The sequence below is a fragment of the Monodelphis domestica genome, chromosome 6, assembly GCF_027887165.1.
Source record: "Monodelphis domestica isolate mMonDom1 chromosome 6, mMonDom1.pri, whole genome shotgun sequence".
Lineage (NCBI taxonomy): Eukaryota > Metazoa > Chordata > Mammalia > Didelphimorphia > Didelphidae > Monodelphis > Monodelphis domestica.
Window position 1 is genome coordinate 281,092,169 of NC_077232.1, and position 22,399 is coordinate 281,114,567.

A 22,399-nucleotide genomic window follows, 5' to 3' on the forward strand; every position below is an offset into this window, starting at 1 on the left:
TATTATTGTGCTCAAAGGAATAATAAAGTGGAGGAATTCCATGGGGACTGGAACAACCTCCAGGAACTGATGCAGAGTGAGAGGAACAGAACCAGGAGAACATTATACATAGAGACTGATACACCGTGGTACAATTGAATGTAATGGAGTTCTTCATTAGTGTCAATGCAGTGATCCTGAATAATCTGCAGGGATATCTGGAAAAAAAAATACCACTATGCACAAGCAGAGGACAAACTGTGGGAACAAAAACACCGAATAAAGGGAACTGCTTGAATACAGGGGCCGAGGGGATATGATTGGGGATGGAGACTCTAAATGAACATCCTAGCACAAATACCAACAACATGGAAATGGGTTTGGAACAAGGACACATGGGATACCCAGTGGAATTGCGCGTCGGCTATCATTGGCTATGGGAGGGGCGAGAGGAGGGCAGGGAGGAAAAGAAAATGATTTTTGTATTCAATGAATAATGTTTGAGTTTGACCAAATAAAATAATGTTTAAATTTCAAAAAAAAATATTCTAAATTAATTAAATAAATAAATGAATTTTAAAAATCCAAAGATTGGGTTCCCCAGAGATGAATACCTGGTTCCAGGTATTCTGGATATTCCATGCTCTTATTATTATTTTTCACATGATGTGTCCATTGCTGCAATCCATTTGCTGATACAATTAGCTCAAATGAAAGACATTTGATATAGTGGTACGTTCAAAATAATATTAAGATATTATCCCCGTAAACCTAGAAGGAGTAGACATATTTACACCAGCAAAAGGAAAAGTAGGCAAGTAGGCATAACTCATGAAGTTCATTGATGGTGATACACACACACACACACACACACACACACACACATATCTAAGACCACATATTCATGCAGCACTGCAGGGCCCGATGTTCTTTCTCCTTCATGATGTTCTCATCCAGTGTCCCCTTATGCTCTGCTTGGTAGGTTACCCAGTTGTGCTCCCTAGACTTGTTCTTCTCCACAACTCAATGCCCAATAGCCAGGGTTAATTCTCTCCCAACTCACAAAACGCCTCTTGTGTCATGCCTTGTGTTACTACCTACACTAATGTCTTCATTTTTAAAGAGCTTCCATGTAATAGGTCAATTATAAAAGATTTTTATTGAGTTGTATAGAGTCATAGCAATATTTTTTGATGAACAACTATAAATGATCTAGTTAATCTCAACAATTCAGTAATTCAAGACAATCTCAAATTCATGTTGAAAAATGCTTTTAAAGAAAGAACTGATGGAGTATGAATGCAGATCCAAATTTACTATATTTGTCTTTCTTTCTTTTTCTTCTTCATTCATTTTTATTTGGTTTGAGACCTCTTCTACAAAATTATTAATATGAAAAATGTTTTATATGGTTGTACTTATAAAATCTATATCAAATTGCTTATTGTCTCATGGAGGGAGAAAGGGTGGGAGGGAATGAGGAAGGGAGGATTAGAAAGAGAAAGAGAATTTGGACTTCAAAATGTAATAAAAATAAATATTAAAATATTGTTATACATGTAATTGAGGTAAAATAAAATATTATTGTATGATTTTTAAAAAGCTGAGCACATCTTCCCATTGCCATTCATGCTGCCATTTCAGTCAGAAGCCTCAGAGACAGTCATATACCTCCTTGTCATCTTTTTTGTTCAAGCATCCAGAAAACCTTACTAGCCATCTGAGTCAGGCTAAACTAAATCTATACTTTATTGGCCCCCAAGTCAATCAAATTTCAAGCACATTTTCAGAATTTTTAAGGAAAAGAACTAGCCTAATTTGTGTATTGCTTGAGCTAACTTAGGAAAAGTTAGCTTAGGCTACATAGCAGGGCTCTAAGAAATAATGCCTATGGTTAAATATTCTCCTTATACTTTATAATTTGATCAGGAAATAATTGATTAGAGATGCACATCAAACTATCCACTAGATACATATTTTCATATTTCTTTTCTCTCAGTAGGTGGATTCCCATTTTGAGTGAGCAAAATTATAAGAACACATCTTTTTTGTGACACCTTATAATCTCCCAATTACTTTTCTTTCTCTATTCTAGCAGTAAGGTAATTGGATCTTGTTCTGGGGTTGATATTTATTGTGTAAAATTTCTCAGTTAATATAAAGATACTTTTGGGTTCCTAGCTGAATACGAGAGTGACATTTTCTTCTTCTTCTTCTTATTTATAATTCTATGTGTAACTTCTCAGCTGCAATTTTGACTTTAAAACTTCGTCCTTCAAATGCTCAAGGCAATTTCTCCAATATCTACTGAATACATAATGCCATTAACTGCAGGGTTTTTTGAGCAATTATTAGAAAACTTTTAAATCTGAGAAACTCTAAAGTTTCATCAGAGAAAAATAAAGAAAGATAACTTATTCCATATTTGAAACTATTTTGGGATTTGTTTTTACCAGAATGATTTAACTATAATATCTCCACATTGTATCTAGACAGCGAGGACCCCAAGTAAAAGTGCTTCAGGCTCATGTTGAAGATTTCCTAACAAGATTTTGTTTTCCCTAAGATTATTAAAATTTGAAAAAAATTAAATAAACATTTATTAGCTAAATACAGACAATTCTTCCCGTACATAAGTGGATCTTCTTTAGACCTGTACATAAAGTAATTTTGAAGTAATGAAAATTACTTAAAGCAACTATCTTCTCTCTTAGTCTTGAAGATCTCATGTCAAGTCCCTGATCTTATAGCAGTAGCTGTGATAGCCTTTCCACATCTACTTTCTTATGCTTTCACTTGGACATTTGTTTTTTTGGGGAAGGGGAAGGATTTTTTTGTGGAGAGTTGGGAGACCATGGAGGGACAAGCTGAGTGACAGGGGCAGAGACAGCACAATATTATGCAGCAAAGTTAACATAAGTGGAGTTTTTTTTTTTTTAATTTAGATTTCTTTTTGAATTCCTTACATAAAGTAAAATTTGCATAATGCAAATTTATGTAAAGCAAAACTGTATATATGCATGTGTTTTATATTATATATATGATGTAGATATTTAAAATAATATAAATAATATAGAACCAGAAGAAAAGAAGATAAATTGGTTGGTTTGAGGCTTCTCCTTGATATCTTCTATAGAATGAGTTTACATGATGGATATTGCTATTGTAAGGGTTAAAATTATGGTTGAGACTGAATGTAATAATTATATTTGGTCAACAAGGATTTTTTAAATAAAATCCTACACCCAAACTCAGCTGGAAATTTTATGGTGATTTAATTATAACAGGAGGAAGAAAATATTAGAGGGAGAGAGAGAGGGAGAGAAGGAAAGGAGTTTAACTTAAAACCGCTCTGGTTCAGGCTGAGCCAAAGAGGGAGTTTAAGGCCCTGGAGAGCCAAGGCAGAGAAGGGAGTCAGTCCTTATCACTCATGTGACCGATCTGAAGGAAAGCTATCTGTGGGGCTCCTCCAAGCTTGAGCTCCAGGACTGAACTGCCTCTAGCCCTCTCCACAGGAAATTACGAGAATTCCAGAGGCTGTTCTCAACCTCACTTCCTGCGTCTCACATTTGCCAATGGTGGCTCAAGCTTGACTTAGGACAGATCTCATCCTTTTTTTTGCACATGTCTGTTGAAGACCATTTTCTCAGATAATTAAATCTTGAGTTTGATGTAGACCTTCCTAATCTTTTTAAACTAAGAAGGGTGCAGAATGTAGAGTTTCCAAGACTTGATTCTGTTATTCCAAGTATCTCTATTGTTATTGATCAGGAAATAGATAAATCGGATCTTCTAAAGAATGGTCTGATTAGGGTGGAATAGTTTTTAAAATTCAGACTATCAAGGTGAATTGCTTGGGAGGTTCGTGGATATGACAGAATATGATATATATACATAGAGAGAGAGAGATAGATGATTTGACCTTTTAGGTCCCTGCAAGCTCTAAATTTAGAACCCTGTGATCCTGATCAGTTTTATGTTTTGGTAAGATAAATGCTTTTCTGCTTTTTGTCTAGAAAATTTCTTTTCATATATTCTCTTATTTGATTTTCACATAAGTTTTATAAGGTAGAGGGGACAAGTATTAATATCCCCATTGTATAAGCAAGGTTACTAAGGTTAAAAAGCAATTATGCTACTTATTAAAGGTCACATATGAGTTGCAAAGATACACTGGAAGTTAGAAGACCCATCATCCAATTCTTCTGCTATTAACTAGCTAGGTGACCTTTGTTGATTATCTCTTTTTTGCTCTAGGTTTTTCATCTCTTAGGGTAGGAAAAAGAGCTGTGGAAAGGATTAAGCCAAATTATTTCTAAAATACCTACTATTTCTAAAATTCTAACAAAGACTAGAATTTCATTTTTCTAACTCCAAGTCAAAAAATTCATATTTAAGACAGTTATCTTGAAACTAGATAGGTCTTCATGAAAGTGATGGACTTGAATTGGTGAAAATAAGGTTATAAAGATGATCCTCACATAGCATAGAGTGTCATTCCACTGCTGAATTGGTCGATTTTGTTGAATTGCCTTTTTATGCTTTTTCAGGAGCTATAGATCTCTAGATAGGGAGAAAGGCTATATTTTGAATTGAAAATTATATGAAACAAAAAATTACTAGAAAAATTAACATTTAAAAAATATTCCCCTGAAAGAGAGGAATTTAATAAATCAAGAATTAGGCATTGCCAAGACAATGACAATGAGTTAGTAAGTGAAAATAGTAAAGGGATTCTCTTTTTGATAGGTGAATTGAAAGAGTTGAAATTTTCCTTGAAGATATAGAATCCTAGGCTAAAATTATGTATCTTTAAAAAATTTTATGGAGTTGTAGTATGGTTTTGCTGATTGATAGAATAAGGGGTAAGGGAAATTTACCTCAATTTTGATATTACTTTCTTTTTTTATATATTTGAAAAGAGACTTCTCTATTTGAGTATTCTTTAATTCCTATGGAATGAAGTAACGCTGGGCTTAAATCTGTCAGAAAAACACATTAGTAAATTTTGCCAGAATAGAAAAGCTCTCAAGTATGATCCTAATAGCAGACTATGACTCCTATTAAAATGAAAAAGCCAGGGGTTCAAGAAGAATAAATGATTTATCCAAAGTTTGAAGTTGTTTTTTGAGATAGTGCTTAAATCAAGGTCTCACAGTTGTTTCTACCACAACATACTGTCTTTGGAAAGTTGACTATGAAAAGTCAAATATATATAATCATATAACTATCTTCTAAGAACTTTGTGAAAATAATGTAGTCTACTAAGGAATCATAGAATTTTGAGAAAATCTTTTCCAGTCGGAGCATGGGAATTTTATAGAGTAAATTATCCTAAGGTATAGGATTTAAATACTTAATTTACTACATGCTCTAACAGTTTTTAAAGAATACATACATACATACACACACATATATATATACATATCCTTTAATTTCACTTCTTGAAATTTAAAAATAATTTGCCAGCACTCTGAAAGAATAGCAGAAATGGAATTAATAATAATTTTTTTCAACACCACTGTAACATCTTATTCTTCAGGATATTACACAAATTTTCTTGAATTTGTTGGCCATTGCATCAAGTTTTGTTCTGTAGAAAATGTGTGCCTTCAAAGTCATTTGAACATTCCTTTCTGAGGATGTAATGAACATGAGATTCTTCAGTGAAGCAGGCACGTGTGCACATTCCCTCAGAAAAGAAGCCAGTCGTGTCAGTGCCCCAAATTGAAAAACCCGTATTACTTAGAGGAAGACACCCACCAAAATCTATTCTCTTCTTTGATTTTCAGCAGCAATTTTTTAAAAAATCATTGGTCTCCACTCAAAACCTTACAGTTCCCCAGCCTTGCATGCATACACTGTAGTTAGGGATAAATTTAAAAGTTCATTCTCATTATTTATCCACAATGGAGATGCCATTTCTTCATACTGACTCTTCTGTAGAAAGCAACAAAGGGATTGATGTATTCAAATCCTTCAAATTCTGAGTAGTCTATTCTTTTTATTATATCCTCATCATCTGGGGTTAGCTGCACAGGTTCACTTATGAACTGTGTATTGAAGTTATCTAGACCATAATCATCAGTTATCTGAGTCTGAAATGGAGGGAGGGTTTGCTTCTTCTCAAGCAGATTCCAGTCTATGCTGCAGAAGAACGTATGAGACTTGATATCTGAAAATCCTGTTTGCTTTTGGCAACCAAGCCTCTCTTTAGGATCCTTATTTTAAAATCCTCTTAAGATATGGGAAGCTTTGCCAGAGAGAAATCTGGGAATTCGAATAGGCTTCTCAAGGATAACTTGGAAGAGGTAATCTTCAGTGTTCATGTCCAGGTTGTCTGTGATTATATCAAATGGTGATCTTCCTGCCATCATCTCAAACATCAGGATGCCAAGAGCCCACCAGTCCACACTGAACCCATATTCTTCTCCCTTTAGGATTTCATGTGCAATATAATTTGGTGTCCCACAGAAAGTGCTTGTTGTTTCACCTGGGCCCAAGTCTTCCTTGCACATGCCATACATAATCTGTTAATTTGATGTGACCTTCGGAATCTAGGAGGACATTATCTAGTTTTAAGTCCCTGTAGTTTTTTTTTTTTTAATTTATTTTATTTGATCATTTCCAAGCATTATTCATTAAAGACATAGATCATTTTCTTTTCCTTCCCCCCACCCCCCATAGCCGACGCGTAAATCCATTGGGCATTACATGTTTTCTTGATTTGAACCCATTGCTATGTTGATAATATTTGCATTAGAGTGTTCATTTAGAGTCTCTCCTCTGTCATGTCCCCTCAACCGCTGTATTCAGGCAGTTGCTTTTCCTCGGTGTTTCCACTCCCATAGTTTATCCTTTGCTTATGAATGGTGTTTTTTTCTCCTAGATCACTGCAAATTGTTCAAGGACATTACACCACCATTAATGGAGAAGTTCATTACGTTCGATTATACCACAGTGTATTAGTCTCTGTGTACAATGTTCTCCTGGTTCTGCTCCTCTCGCTCTGCATCACTTCCTGGTGGTTGTTCCAGTCTCCATGGAACTCCTTCACTTTATTATTCCTTTTAGCACAATAGTATTCCATCACCAACATATACCACAATTTGCTCAGCCATTCCCCAATTGATGGGCATCCCCTCGTTTTCCAGTTTTGGGCCACCACAAAGAGCACAGCTATGAATATTTTTGTACAAGTCTTTGTGTCCATTATCTCTTTGGGGTACAGACCCAGCAGTGCTATGGCTGGATCAAAGGGTAGATATTCTTTTGTCGCCCTTTGGGAAGTCCCTGTAGTTTTAAGTCCCTCGTTTGTGGAGAAAGTTTAGAGCAATACATATTTCAGCAGCATAAAACCTGGTGTGCTCTTCCAGAAGCTTTCTTTGCCTTTGCATATGAAACATGAAATCCCCTCCATTCACATACTCGATGACAAGGAATAACCAACTTGTTGTTTGGAAGCAGGAGTACAGGGCAACAAGGAATGGGTAACTGGAGGCTTGTTCAAATACATGCTTCTCTGTCTGCACCCAGTCGATGTCTTCGTCATCATGAACCAACTCCTTTTTGACTACCTTCATGGCATAAATTTGGTCATTCTTTTTCAGTGGCACTAAGAGAACTTTGGCAAAACTACCCCATCCAATAACTCTGATTAAATCAAAGTCCTGCAGCCTGAGCCCCTGAGATATTTTAATTCCATCCATCCCATCAATAACTGGCTTAATGTCCTCAGAATCATCTTTAAGGCTATCATGTTTCCAGGTTGAGGGAATATAAGAGAGTCCACCATTTTCTTCGGAGGGAAGGTCAACTTCATCATTTTTATCATCTAATTGAGGTTTTTGGGAAGACATCACTGAATCCATATGCCTTTTGAAGATCAATGGTACAAGTATATGACAACATTTATGGACCAGTAATTTGCATTTGATACACTTGTAGCCTTGCATTCCTAGACCCTATCTATATCTTTTCACTGCACTGGCCACAGTACACTCTTCTGTTAAAACATTTGACTTGAAACAGATGCCGATTCACTAGGTAGTTTCCTCCATCTTCTGACCCCACTGTGGTAAATTGATTTGTCTTCTCCTGGGCAGGGCATTCCTGGCTTCTGTGGGATGCTTGGAAAAACATGAATGATGAGTCCTTCATCTCTATGTTGACAGTACAGACGAAAAGCTTCTTCCAGTTCCATCTGAGAAGATATGGTGCTTCATCATCAATCCATTTGAGGGTGATTGGCTACTGCTGCTTCTGTAAACTACACATTTCTCTCACTTCATCACAAAGTTCGTCATAGGTGGTCGACGGCATCCAGGTTGTTTATTAGCATGTCTCACTTGTAGTGTGCCTGGATGCGGATGATCTCTCGGCCCACGTTCATCTTGGGGCCTATCCTGCTCAGCATGGCATTAATCCTAAGCAGCGGAGTCTGCATCTTGAGTGCTTGCAGAACCACGGCTCTAGCTCCCAAGTGGCCACCGGCAGAGACTCCTGGGCTCAGGGCTCTGGATTGGGGCTCAAAAGCCTGCTTGGAGTCCTCTGGACTCTTCCCATTTCACCACTGGGCCCACTGGTCAAAGCCAAAACACCAGGATGGGTGCACAGCCCAAGACAGAGTAACCCCCGGGAATGTATGCTGGCTGTGAGGACTCCAGGTGCTGGGAGCTACCTGCAGGCTGGTCTCCCAGAGGAGGAGGAACAGGAGCAAGAGAAGCGGAATTAATAATAATAATTTATAATTAATAATAATTTGCCTGCTTCCCAAATTTAAAAGTTGGTAACAATTCTGATGAAAAGGAAAAATTAAAATTAAAAATTTTTATTGTACATGCACAGAGAAATGCCCAAACTACTTTAGTTTTTTTAAAGTATACAAAAGTTATAAGCACAAATATCAGAAAATAAATACAAAAGCATGGCATAAGAGGTCCAATAAAGATGATGAAATAAGAGCCAAGTACAGCCTTTTCTAGGACCACCAGAGAAACAAAGGAAAATAATTCCCCAGGGGAGAAGAGGAACAAGAAACAAGAGACTAAAAGAACCATCAGTCAGGTAATTCTCATTAAAGAACTAAAAAGAGTGCATAGTATACACTCTATACCTGAGCTAGGTACCAAGACTGTCCTGAAATTCCCTGGTATTGCCCCCATTGAAAGTTGTGGGAGGGAATAGGATGGAAAGAAAATCAGTCAATCAACTAGCAGAACAAATAGTATTCCTGACCCATCATCAGTATCCAATTGCCCAGTTCTTCTGCCATCCAGGATTATAGCAGGGAGAAGTAGCTCTTCAGACTATGAGAGGATGCTAATAATCTACTCTCACTCTTTGTCTTGGGGAAGACATATGGATAAGACCCAGAATATATACTTCTCTCAGCTAAACTACTCCAACTATTTGTGGGAGGGGACCCATCAGAGAGTTGGTTTTCAGGCTCAAACACCTAATCTAGGACTATGATGTCTGCTTTGGTTTTCCACAGGATTGTTGGAAGGAGTAGGACCAATAAACTATTATCACTTAGGCTGGGTCAACCATTACTGCTTTCTCTCTCTCAGGCAGCTTTCTGTACAGAAGATCTAGAAATCCAAGAACATCTTGGGATCCAAAAGATATAAACCAAATTCTCACAGACAGATGGCTCAGATATACAGGATTACACAAGGAGATCGGTGGATGTTTTAATCAGGTAAACAGGGAAGCAGAGAGGATGTAGAAGTCCAGGTGTAACACAGTCAGCAAAAGCAGGTAGACAGCGCCCCTTCAGATAAAACCAGAGAGAATGAATCAGCCCATGACCAACTGTCTTTCTCCAGTAGAACACCAGAACTCTTCACTCTGCTACCCCATGCTTCTGTCCTCAGCACACTTTATGTGCTCAGATCTTCTCTTCCTTATAATGGTTTCTGAAAGATAAAATGAAAACTTTTAGGAATATCTAAACCAAAATCTAGGTCAAACCAAAAAAAAAAACTACAAACAGAAATAATTGAAGCATCAAGGAACCACAGTAAAAAAACAGACTCGATTTGTAGCTACTATTGTAAAAAAAGCAGAGAGGTATACACTTGAAGACTGAGTACATATGGGGAGTGGGGTGTGGAAAGAAGGGAATTGAAGCTTAGAGAAAATTATCCCAGAGAAACAGAGGGCAAAAGTACACATCTAAACAAACAAGAAAGGGGGGTTGGGGACACTTCAATCTTATTGGCATCTGAACTAGTCAAAGGAGGGAAAAATACGCACACAGAATTTGATGCAGAAAGACAGTTCAATCAACAGGAAAATAAGAAGGAAAGGCAAATTAGAGGAAGGTTAGATTAAAGAAGTGATGAATCCTAAAGAAAAACTCTAGGAGGTAACTATATATATATATATATATATATATATATATATATATATATATATATATATATATATATATATATATATATATATATATATATATATATATATATTTGAGGTGCTGAAACAGATAAATCTTCTATTTTCCAAAATTGGGAAATGGGGATGACAATTTATGCTTTATAAGTGTGATGGGGTACTATTGTGCTTTAAGAAATAATATAATGAAAGTGATGCTTTCAAGGAGACTTGGAAAGACTTGTATAATTGATGCAAAGTGAACAGAACTAGGAAGACAATTTATATAATGACATGTTAAATGATACAGTAAAGAAAAAAACATTGGAAACAATTAGGAACTTTGTTTGGTGTCACAGCTAACCATGATTCTCGATGACTAATGATGAAATATGCTGTCCATCTCCGATATAGAGGTGAATAATTCAAAAAGAAAATGCTGAGGAGATTTAGGAGGGGAGTGGAATGGTCAAGCATGAATTTGTTATACACGCTTGTAACAGGTTTGTTTTTCTTTGTTCTCAATTAGGAAGAAGTTGGAGTAAAAGTGTGAAAAGATGAATTTTTCTGATTAAAAATGTAAAATTAGAAGAGACAAATAATTTAAAAAATGCATATACAGAAGAAAAAAGTCCTAAAAAGATAATAAAGTTTGAGCAACCTAAAAAGGCTAAAAAGCAACCAAGTGTTTATTCTCAGAAGGGAAGATGATAGGATGATCTTTTCAAAACTATGCCATCTTCAAAGGTCAAAGTGGGAAGAAAAACAATCTCAGGGGAGAAAATAAAAGGATGTGTATGTAATGAAAAAAAAAAACTAAAAAGGAATAAAGAGGAGAAGGGAGGGACTATTTTTTGTAATTGTAGTAAAAAAACTATTAAACAAATATTAAGGTGAAGAGGAGTAGAGAACTTGTGAGTCTTGCTTTTTTATTTTATTTTGTCAAGATAAGGGGAGGAAAGAGTATAATACAGCTTTATAGTGAAATAAATGGGGAATGAGGAGAGGGTTCAGAACAGAGTTTAGATTTAGAGAGGGGACAGGAACAAGCCAAAGACACTTCCTCTATAAAAAGTTTATTATAAAGGGGACTTTAAGAAGGAAAGGAGAAGAAAATTAATATGTCATTGGTTGAAGAGATAAAGGATTGAATTTGGATTGTGTGAACTGCAGATTACTAGATTTCCTGTTATTCTAGTTTCCCTACCCTTGTAAAGAAGTGTTTGGGGGAACACTGATAGGAAATGTTATAATAAGATAAGATAGCTTGAAAAGATGTAACTAATAATCATAATGGAATGTGAGTGCAATGAAATGTCAGGATGACAGAATAGATCAAAAAGCAAATCTCTCTCTTCATTTATGTAATAATATATAATTTATATATAATGTATATGTATGTTGCTTCTAAGAAACACACCTAAAAATTCAGTCATAGATAAGTACAGAATATAATGAGAGACTGAAATAGAAGTAATTATAACTCAGATGAATCAAAAAAGTAGGAGAGTGGCCATCATGATCTTAGATGAGGCAAGAGTAAAAATAGATACGGTAAAAAGCAATAAGTGAGAAAACTGCATTATGCATAAAGGCACTATAGATGATGAAATTATCTCAAATCAAATGCAGTGAATGGCATAGAATTTAAAAGTAAAGGAAATCAAAACACATTTGAAATAGACAGTGAAACAATATTCACTGGAGTTTTTAGCAGGAGCCTTTTTGTCATAAATATCTGTAAGAGAAAGATAAATGGAAAGAAATTAAGTACCTGAATAGAATTCTGAAAATTATAAATAAATTGGTTCTGGAGACAAGATGGTGGAGTAGAAGCAGGGAAAACCATCATGAGAATCCTCTCCAACCAAACTTAAAATACCACAAAAAGAATACAGGAGTGAAAGAACAAAGAGATAGTAAAGCAACTTTCAAGAAGAGAACAACCTGAAAGGTAGGCAGAAGATATTTGGGGTAGTGCAGAGAAAAGGGAGCACAACCACAGGAGACTACAATAAGGTGTAAGGAGCAAGTCAAGAGCAAGTACACACACACACAGACACACACACACACACACTCATCTACTATGTCAGGTTCTGAACCTGGGTCCAAGTCAACATCCAGACCCTGAGACCTGGCTTGGGTCAATAGCAGTCCAAACCAACCTACACTCCCATACTCCATGCAGTTGTCAAGTTCTGTAAAATCTGTCATACATGGTCTATTCTCTCCTATGAGATTGACACTAGCTATGAGATTGACTCAACACCTCACATTCAGGTTATTACAATAGTTTTCTAGTTGACTTCCTGCCTCAAGTCTATCATCATTCCAGTCTATGCTCTGCTCTGTTGTCAAATTGATATCCGACACTCACCCCCTCAATTAACACCAACAATTAGTTCCTTATTACCTATAGGATCGAATATAAAATCCTCTGTTTAACTTTCAAGGTCCCTTATTACCAAGTTTCTTCCTATCATTTATGTTTGTATGGATGCACATAAATAGACAAAAACATACAGAGTTGTTTGCATATTGTCTTAGTGATCTCCTTGAGAGGAGGCATTTGGGGTTTGTTTGTTTTGCTGACTAGATTTATGTCTTTTGGCATTTTTTTGTATCCACAGGCAGTTTATAGGTGCTTCAGTGCATAGACTACTAAATCTGGTATAAAGATCTGAGATAAAATTTGACCTCAGATACTTACAAGCTGTGTGATTCACAGCTCAATTTCATCAATTGTAAATTGATGAAAATAGTAACACATCCCAGAGTTGTTACAATTAAATGCAATAAAATGTGTAAAATGTAACACAGTGCCTGCCACATAGTTGGCACATTTGATTGTGCCATAGTGTATCAGTCTCTATGTACACCTTCTCCTGGTTCTGCTCCTTTCACTTTACATCAATTCCTGGAGGTCGTTCCAGTTCACATAGATATCTTCCAGTTCATTATTCATTTCTGCACAATAGTATTCCATCACCATCAGATACCACATTTGTCCAGGCAGTCCCCAGTCAATGGACAACCCCTCTTTTTTCATTTTTTTTGCCACAACAAAGAAGGTGGCTATAAATATTTTTGTATAAGTATTTTTCCTTATTAAGAAAGATTACTTTTAAAATCTTACTATTTTAAAATATAAATTATTTTGTTTAAAATATTTTTAATTTAACAAATTAAGATGATCAGTTTTATTTTCTTTAATGTTCGTTGTCCTTTAGTCATGATCTCTTCTCATTCATATTTGCAAAAAGAATCTCTTTCCATGTTTATCTAATTTTTATGATGGGATCTTTTTGTTTAGTTTATGCCTTTATGTGGGACTTATTATTCTATGTGGTGAAGGTGGGGATTTAAACCTTATTCTGTCTTCCAATTTTTTAAACCAGTTTTGTAGAATAATACAAATTGTACAATTTGTACAAAGTCCCAAAGGGACTTTGATTTTATTGAATATTATGCTACTAAATTTAATTGCTTCTGTATGTTGTATACGTAAATTCTACTGATAAACTTTCCTACATTTTAGCTTTATATTATTACTTTTAATTATACATATCATATCTGACACTCCTTTTCTTTATTTTCTTTCATTATTGTAATTGAGTTACTTGAGCTTTGTTTCAGTTTAGCTCTACTGTAGTTTTTTTTTTCTTTTAATGTTGGTATGACACTGAATCATTTGCAAGTTAATTTAATGATATTTTCATTTTTATTATATTTAAATGACCCAGTCAGAAGCAATTAAGATATCTTCAGTTAGTTATTCCTATTTATATTTCTTTCAAAGTTTGTTATAGTTTTCTGTATAGTTCCACTGCATTTCAAATGGAATTCTTTCTGAATTATGCTGCTGAGTTATCTTGGTAATATACAATAAAGATTTTGGTTTCTATGGCTTTATCATATCTATTGTATGTCCATCAACAGATGTAAATCTGTTGAATTTATATAATTTCTTAAGTATTTTATTTGAATATTTCTGGCTCTCTTAAGTAGGTAATATTATCTCCTTTAACTACTGTGATTCTTGAAGATAATAAGAAATTGAATTCTTACTTCTTCAGTAAAATATAAGACCTATATAATTTATAGACTCTTCCATTTCTTCAGATGAATTTACCTTATTATATTTCTTTTGACTCCAGTGGTTGAATTTCAAAGTGTTTACCCATTCTGACACTTTCCACAAGAATGCTTGAAATTATTCTATTCAGTTAAAGATTCCTTTTTCACCAGTACTCAGTTTGTCAGGGTAAATTATTTTTGCTTGTAAAACATCATTTCTTACCTTGGATATGATCACTGAAGATCTCTCTTCCTTTATATTAGGAACCTCCAGGTTTTGTGTGATCTTGACAGGAATACTTTCTCAGTACTTAAAATACTTTCCCCCATTATTTTGGAAACTTTGAATTTTGTCTATTATGTCTGTAGTGTGTCATTCAGGGATTTATTTCAGTAAGTGATCAGTGTTCTTATGTTTTACTTTGACTTTTGGTTCTTTTAGATTTGGACCTTTTCATTTCTGATTTTTAAACACATGGTTTTTAAAAATATATGTTGTTCTGCTTGATTTGTGTATGAACTGGAAAAGACCTCTGTGAACTGATGTCTAGCAAAATGAGCAGAACCAGGAGAACACTGTACACACAAATGGAAACATAATGGCATGATCAAATATCATAGACTTTGCTACTAGCAATGCAGTGATCCAGGGCAATTCTGTGGGACTTATGAGAAAGACTGCTATCCACATCCAGAGAAATGACTGTGGGAGTAGAAACACAGAAGGAAAACATGATTTATTGCTTTTTTATTTGGGAATAGGATTTGGGGTTTTGGTTTTTAAAAGATTACTCTATTATAAAAATGAATACTATGTAAATAGATATAAAGTGGTAACACATGTATATAACTCAGTGGAATTACTTATAAGCTCTGGGAGTGGGAAGGGAAGAGGGGAGAGAGAGAAAATGAATCATGTATCCATGAAAAAAATATTTATAAATAAATAATTTTTTTAAAAATAATCAAATAAAATAATATAACATTTATGGTTCATGATTTTCTGGTAGACTAGTGATCCTTAGATTGCATCTTAATCTATTCTTAGGTTACTTTTTTTTTTTCAAATCAGACACCTTACATTCTCTTCTACTTTTTTCCAATATTTTGGTTTTATTCCTACATTTATCATGAAAGGAGTTCATTTCTTAGGTATGTTTTACCATATTAAGTTTTAAGAAGTCAATTTTCCTTTGTATTCTTTCCTCTATAAATTTAACTTCATTTGTAATCTCTTGTTTAGTTTTTCCAAGTTCTTTTACCAACTCATTTTCTGTTTCTATGAACTGCTTATAGTTATTGTGAATTTATTCTCATCTACTTTTTTTTCTTTTGGCATATTTGTGGCATAAATTTTTCTTTTAATATTTTCTTTTACTAATTACATATAAAATAATTTTAATATTTTAATTAAATTTTTAGTTCCAAATTCTCTCCCTGACCCCTCCTTTAGATGACAAGCAATTTCATACAGTTTATATCGGTGTAGTCATGCAAAACATATTTCCATATTAGCCATGAAATGAAATAAAACAACAGCCTCCCCACCCAGAACAAACCAAGAAAGAAAAAAGAATTTTAAGAAAGCATACTTCAGACTGAATTCAGCATCCTTCACTTCTTTCTCTGTAGATAGCATTTTTTTTTATAAAAAATCCTTCAGAATTGCTCTGGATCATTGCATTGCTAAATAGCTATCATTCACAAATTGATCCCTTTCCTTTGGAATCTCTTTAGGATACTTACCTAGTAGTAATATTGCTGAATAAAAAGGTATCTAAAGTTGTGGGGGTATATTTTTTGTAGCTTAATTTCCCAGAATTATTGATTCAGTTCACAACTCATACTGCAAAACCTTCAAGTGAGAACCCAACTGCCACTGCAGAGCAATCTGCAGTGTACCTAGCTGGTACAAGCCCAAAGAGAGGCATAGAGCTCTTGCCTGTGCCTAGGCTGAGGACCTGAGCCCTGGCACAATGAGGCCTACAGCATACTTTGTAGGGACTCTGTGCCTTCTCCTAGGCTTGCTCTGGTCACAGTCTGCCCCAAACTAGGTTTTGGGGGCCCACTGTCCACTAGTGCTAAGAACTTCAAAGGGATGGTGTGGGGATGTTCTGCTGTTGCTTTAGGTAGGGTCTCTGGGTCTAAATGTTGACTTGAGGCTATGCTTAGACATTAGCAGTAGATGTGGGATGAGGGAGCTTGCCATGTTCCTTGGTGTAGTCTTGCTATAGTCTGTGCTCCTTTCTCACCCTAGTGAAACAGACCCTCTCAGCCTACCTTCCAAGTTGTTTTCTGCAGGGAATTTGCTTCACTATGTCCCCCTATTGTTTCTGTCACTACAGTATTTTTGGAAACATTATTTTAATGTTGGTTGGAGAGGATTCTCTGAGAGATTTGAGCTTTCCATGTCTCTAGTTTGCCATTTTGGCTTCTTTCTTTGATTTTTAACATCTTTTACTGATCTATTCTAAGAATTCTTGGTGGGCTTGTGTTCAATTCATAGCTGCTTCTTTGAGGATTTGTATGTGACAATTTTGCCTTTGTTTTCTTCTTCTGAGTTTGTGTTTTGATATGTGAAAATGTTGTTATTATTTGTTCATTTTCCAGTCCTTTTTCTTGACTTTTAACTGTTAAAAAACTTAAAGTTGGTCTCTGATGCTGGAGTAAAGGTACAACTTGTCCAAGCTTTGATTTCTTGTGCAGCTGCTTTCAGAGAATGTTCTGTGGATCTTTAAATTTTCAGTACTTTCAAGGCAGTATGGCATGTGGAGAGGTATGTTTACTAATCTTTTGGCATGTGGTCTGTGAAAAATCACAAGCACTCTTTTCTCTTATGGGTAATGTAATAAAATAGATGATCTGTGTGGAACTATTACTGGTTGTTGTAACAGGAATATACTCTGGCTTGCTAGAGAGTTGCTACTAGGGGAACCCTGAGGCAGCCTAGTTACAAAGAAGATAGATGAGAGATAGATGGAGAGATGCTGCTAGAGAGATAGATACTGTTAAAGGGGTGCTCTGGACTGTCTATTGATCACTATTTGCTAATAAGTCAAGATATTTCCTACCCTTCTTCTCCCTTCACCTCCCAATTTCCACCCACACCTCCTTTTCCCCTCCCCTGATCTTAGCCACCTTCTAAGTAACTCAGGGGAACTATGAGATTTCAGAGAAACATTCTTCACTCTTCCTTTCTCAAGTAATGGGATTTATTGGGAACAAACAGGATGGGGATTGGGATGAAGGAGATAGGGGTGACCCTAATCTACAAGGAAATGTTATGAAGGGTTTAGGAAATGTCAGTCTAGTCACAGCTGTGACACAGAGACAGCCAGAGAGATGGAGGACAACTGTTAAATCTTCCTTCTTCAGTCAGATAATCATTGCTTGAGTAAATCAAGTCCAGACTCGGTCAAAAACCACAAAGATCTCTCTCTCTGTGCCTATGTCAGGAAAAATCAGTCTCTTTTGATCAGGAACCCAGAGAAGAGGTTTCTCCTTTCTTGGTCAGTCACCCCCAGAGAGCCAAAGTCCCAGTTTCTCTCCTCTGGCCAGGCTCCTAATTGCCTCCTCTGGGAACATTCTGTTTGGAATCTTCACCTTGATTTTGCAGATCAGGTCCCCAGCTTGGTCTGCATGCTTGGCTTGACCTGCAAATCCTCTCTTTCTTCTTGCGTCTTCCACAGTCTCTGTTCTCCTGAAGCCAAATATTCTGGTTTGCTAGTACTCCTTCTAGAACTATGACCCAAGACGTTGACCCCAATCAGCATTTGGGCAATTCATAGAAGTCCTATACCCAGTGTCAGCAATGGGACTCCCTCCCATAATCTCCTTTGGATTGATGATCTTACTGTTAGTGTCTTACCCTCTTACTGAGGGTTTTGGAAGTTGCTCCTGCCCTTGAGGCTTCCACTGGCTTGCCAAGGCAAGGCCTATCCTGATGCAGTCTTACCCTATTGTGACAAAACTTTCCCACTCATCTTTCAAGTTATATTAGACTGGAAAATTATATCAGCCTATACTTTTGTAGTTTCAGTTTCTCCAAAAAAAATTTTTGAAGCATTATTTTGAAGTTATTCAAAGAGGAATTTGGGAGAGCTCAGGTAAGCCTCTGCCTTTTCTTTGCTATCTTGGTTCCACCCAATTAGAATTTTTCAAATAATTTTTCACATTACATTTAGTCGTTTTTAAATCCTTACTTTCTTTCTTAATATCAATACTAAGTATTGGTTCCAATGAAGAAATGCAATAAGGACTAGGCAAGTAGGGTTAGGCACTTTGCCAAGGGTCACACAGCTAGGAAGTGTCTGAAATTCAGATTGGAATCCAGAACCACCCATCTTCAGGTCTGACTCTATCCACTGAGCCACTGAGCTACCCCAGCTTTAGTTCTTAATTTGAGACTTAGTGCCAGGTAATGCTACTCTCCACTCTCATAAATGGAGTAGTCGAGACATTTTTGATCCTGTCACCTCTTTTTTGATGGTTCTTGCTGTTGGTTTCTCTCTTTCTTTGTCTCAGAACACTGTCAGGCTTCAATATCCATAGTCCATGCTCTGGTGTAGGCAGTTCCTATTCAGAGTATCAAGTGACCTCTGATCCTACCTCATGTTTCCTTAATAAAAAATCTCTGTGATCATCTATAATCCTTTGAACTTCCTTCTATAGGATATTAGGTGGACTTTTGCTTTCATGAGCAAGCTCTTGGATAGTCTCTCCTCCCTAAGACTTCTCTGGTCAGAGAACTGGAAGATTTTTGCTCTTTCTCAAACTAAGACATTCCATCTCTTGACTCCAGTAATTTCTACTTGTTAATTTCCATGCTCAGAATTCTCTCAGTTCAGCACTACTTCATTGTTTCCCTGTGTTCACGTCCCAGCTAAAATCCCAATTTTTACAAGAAGACCTCCTAATTCCAGGCCATTTTAATTTATTTCTCATTTATCCTGTGTACAACTTTTTTGCCAATTTTGCCAATTCCCAATTCAACTGTAAGCTCTTTGTGTAGAGAGACTTTCTTTTGCTTTTTGTTTTTTTGGATTTGCAGCACATACTCTCTTGCCTAGTACTTCCTTAATCATGGTGTTGCTGCTTCTCTTCCTCCACCCCAAGTGATGTTTCCTGAATCATTATACTAACTGTTCTTCTGAATTCTTTGGGGTTTCCTTAATCAGGAGTGTTCTTTCTACTCTTTGAGGCTTCCCCAGAGAAGCCATGATTTTAGGCTTACTTGTTTTTGGTGCTGCTACTGGTTTTTCTAACTTTTTTTATTGTCTGTAGAATATGGACATATTTTTGTTCAGTCTAAGGCTAGATGAAGGAGCTCTTACTGCTTTTGTCTTTTAGATATTTTGTTGTTGTTCAATCTGATGCTTTTGTTATTTCAATGCTGGAGTAAAAGTGTGAGAGATGTGTGACCTATCATGTTAGCAGAGTTGAAAGTTTCCCATTCCTAATTATAGTCTTTTCCCCAACAATCTTTTATCCTTGAACCTAAATAAAAAATATTTTGATGTTGCTGGATTTACCCTTGATAATGTAAACCTTGAACCTGGGTAGGTAGCCCCATGTAGAAGAGAGAAAGAATAAATGTTTAGCATGTGATTGACATTAAGCGAGGCCAATTTCTGGCTTCAAATAGAGGGGAGGAAAAAATGATTATGTATATTATCATTATTGTATAATGTGCTAGCCTAAAATTCAGTCTATCTGATGCTCTTTCTTTTCTATAATTATAATATTTTCTGTCAGAATACCTTGAATCATAGGAGTCCTAGCATCATAAGTTTAGAAGTGCAAGGGGGCTAAGAGGCAGTCTAATTAAACCTTCTCATTTTACACAGGGGAAAATGGGGGCGCAGAGAAATCAAGAAATTCACCTAAGGTCACACAGATAGTAAGTGACAGGCTGTAATTCAAATCTAGGTCTTCTGAGTCCAAATTCAATAAGATTTTCATTGCACCAGACTGAGCTGATGATAAGTTTAGAGATTTACTCACAACCAAATCTCATACCAGTATTTTATTTATAATCACTTAAAATAAGGCTAGGAAAAGTGTTTTAGTGATTACTAAACAAGGAGATGCTTTTGATTATTATACATTGTACATTGACTTCCCAAATTCCACTGCTTGCAAGCTGGTGATTCATATTTTCTTTTGTATATTATTTCTCAGTTTGGTACCCTATAAACTACATCTCTGAAATGGTTTCCTATCATTTCAGTGACTCATATAAACCTCTCACCATGCCATTCTAAACTTTTCCCCAACTGTTCTTACCTGTCGATTTTCATTTTTATAATAGTATCCTTCAATTCACCCAAGATAATGTTCTTTTAAATTGCTTGAACCCAGTGGAGAAAAGGGTTCAGTGACCTCAGTAGGGAAGCCAACATCCCTTCTAGTTGTTCCCTTTTTCCTTTGAATTCTTTATCATATCTCTAGCTATCACTTGAAACTCATCATACATTGACTTATAATGTAATTATATTGTTCGTGTACTTCTGACTTCCTCATTCGGTCCATTAACAAGCATTTATTGAACCCTTTATATGCCAGGCACTAGGCTGGATATTAAAGTCACTAGGAGTAAAAGGGTTTCTACTATCAAGAAATTTACATTTTGTCAGAGAAGATAGCATATAGATGTAGGTATAAAAAACAGAAAAGCAATTTTTTGAAGGGAAGTACTGGAAACTAAAAGAGATGGAGAGAAACTTCATATAGCAAATGATCTGAGATGAAAAAAAACAAACTAAAGCAAAGTTGTAAAGAAAGAAGGCCTGCTTTCAAGACATGAAAAACAGCAATGAAAAGATATTGCAACAGGAAAGGGAATACCAAGTATTTCCAAAGTAAGAAATCCCAATTTTCAACAAAAATTAAAATTAAAATTAAAAATTAAAAAAAAAAACAAAGTAAGAAGTCCAGGGTCATTGGACCACAAAATATATGAATAGGGTAATTTGTAAGCCCCTGTGAGGCAGTGCCTATATCATATCCTTCCTGATACTTCCTGCATATCTATTAAATATACTTCTGCCTCTAATAACAAAGAGAATATATACATACTTCAGAATCATTATTCCCCAAATATGGTAAGAGTTGTTAACTACCAGGTTCCCTCAATGTAGGCCAAATTAAGATTTATTTTTATTTTTATTTTTCCCCTTAAGCTGTCCCAGAGCCTCAATTGTCTTTTCTTAGATGATCTTTGATCATTTCATTTCATTCTAATCTTGAACTTTAGCTATCGGAGCAGCCCACGTTCTTCCTGACCTACAACTCAGAGAGAATAATAAAGGAACCATAGAGAAGTGCATTATTTTCCCTATTTTCTTAATGAAGAAATTGAGAGTTAGGAAAGGAAAGTGTTTTTTCCCAAAGTGCCACAACTGATGAATGTCTGAGACAAGATTGAAATCCAGATCTCTTCTATCTCCAGGTCTATTATTATTTCCCTTATTGTACATTGTTGCCCGGGGAAACTGAATTCTATTTCTTAAACTCCCATTTTGCTCTTTGTTTTTTCCTGCTACATCAAAACAAGGCACAGCTCTTCTAAAGCTCTTTAGGCTTAGTATATGTCTGAATCCTTCCCAAAAGTATTGGACTGGGATTGTGTACGACAAAGCCTGTATTTCTATGACCTATCCCCACTCAACTAGGGAATTGGGGTGGGGTAGAACAGTATGGAGGGGGACTGACAAGAACCCTAGTTGTGGCATTAGTGTCCTCCTGGAGACCAGAACCATGCATGTGCTCCAGGAAGAATGCTGAATCTTTAATATAACAAAGCAAATCAACCAGCAATTTATAAAGTAACAGCCGTTGCATAAAATTGTTATACTGTCTGTTTTCTCCCTGTGACTTGAAATCTCACTGGGGGCAAATGCTCTATCTTCTGTTTTCTTTGGAAACTACCACACAGTCTACTTCTCACAGTGCCTTGCCCAGAGCA

At 35.9% G+C, this 22,399-nt stretch overlaps 1 protein-coding gene and 1 pseudogene across 1 annotated transcript in view; one reads left to right on the top strand and one right to left on the bottom strand.

Annotated features, from left to right (window-relative positions):
* GRID2 (glutamate ionotropic receptor delta type subunit 2) overlaps positions 1–22,399 on the top strand; it is a 1,955,631-nt gene that overhangs the window by 1,451,536 nt on the left and 481,696 nt on the right. The window lies entirely within an intron of this gene.
* LOC103101910 (protein kinase C zeta type-like) lies at positions 5,667–8,395 on the bottom strand (annotated as a pseudogene).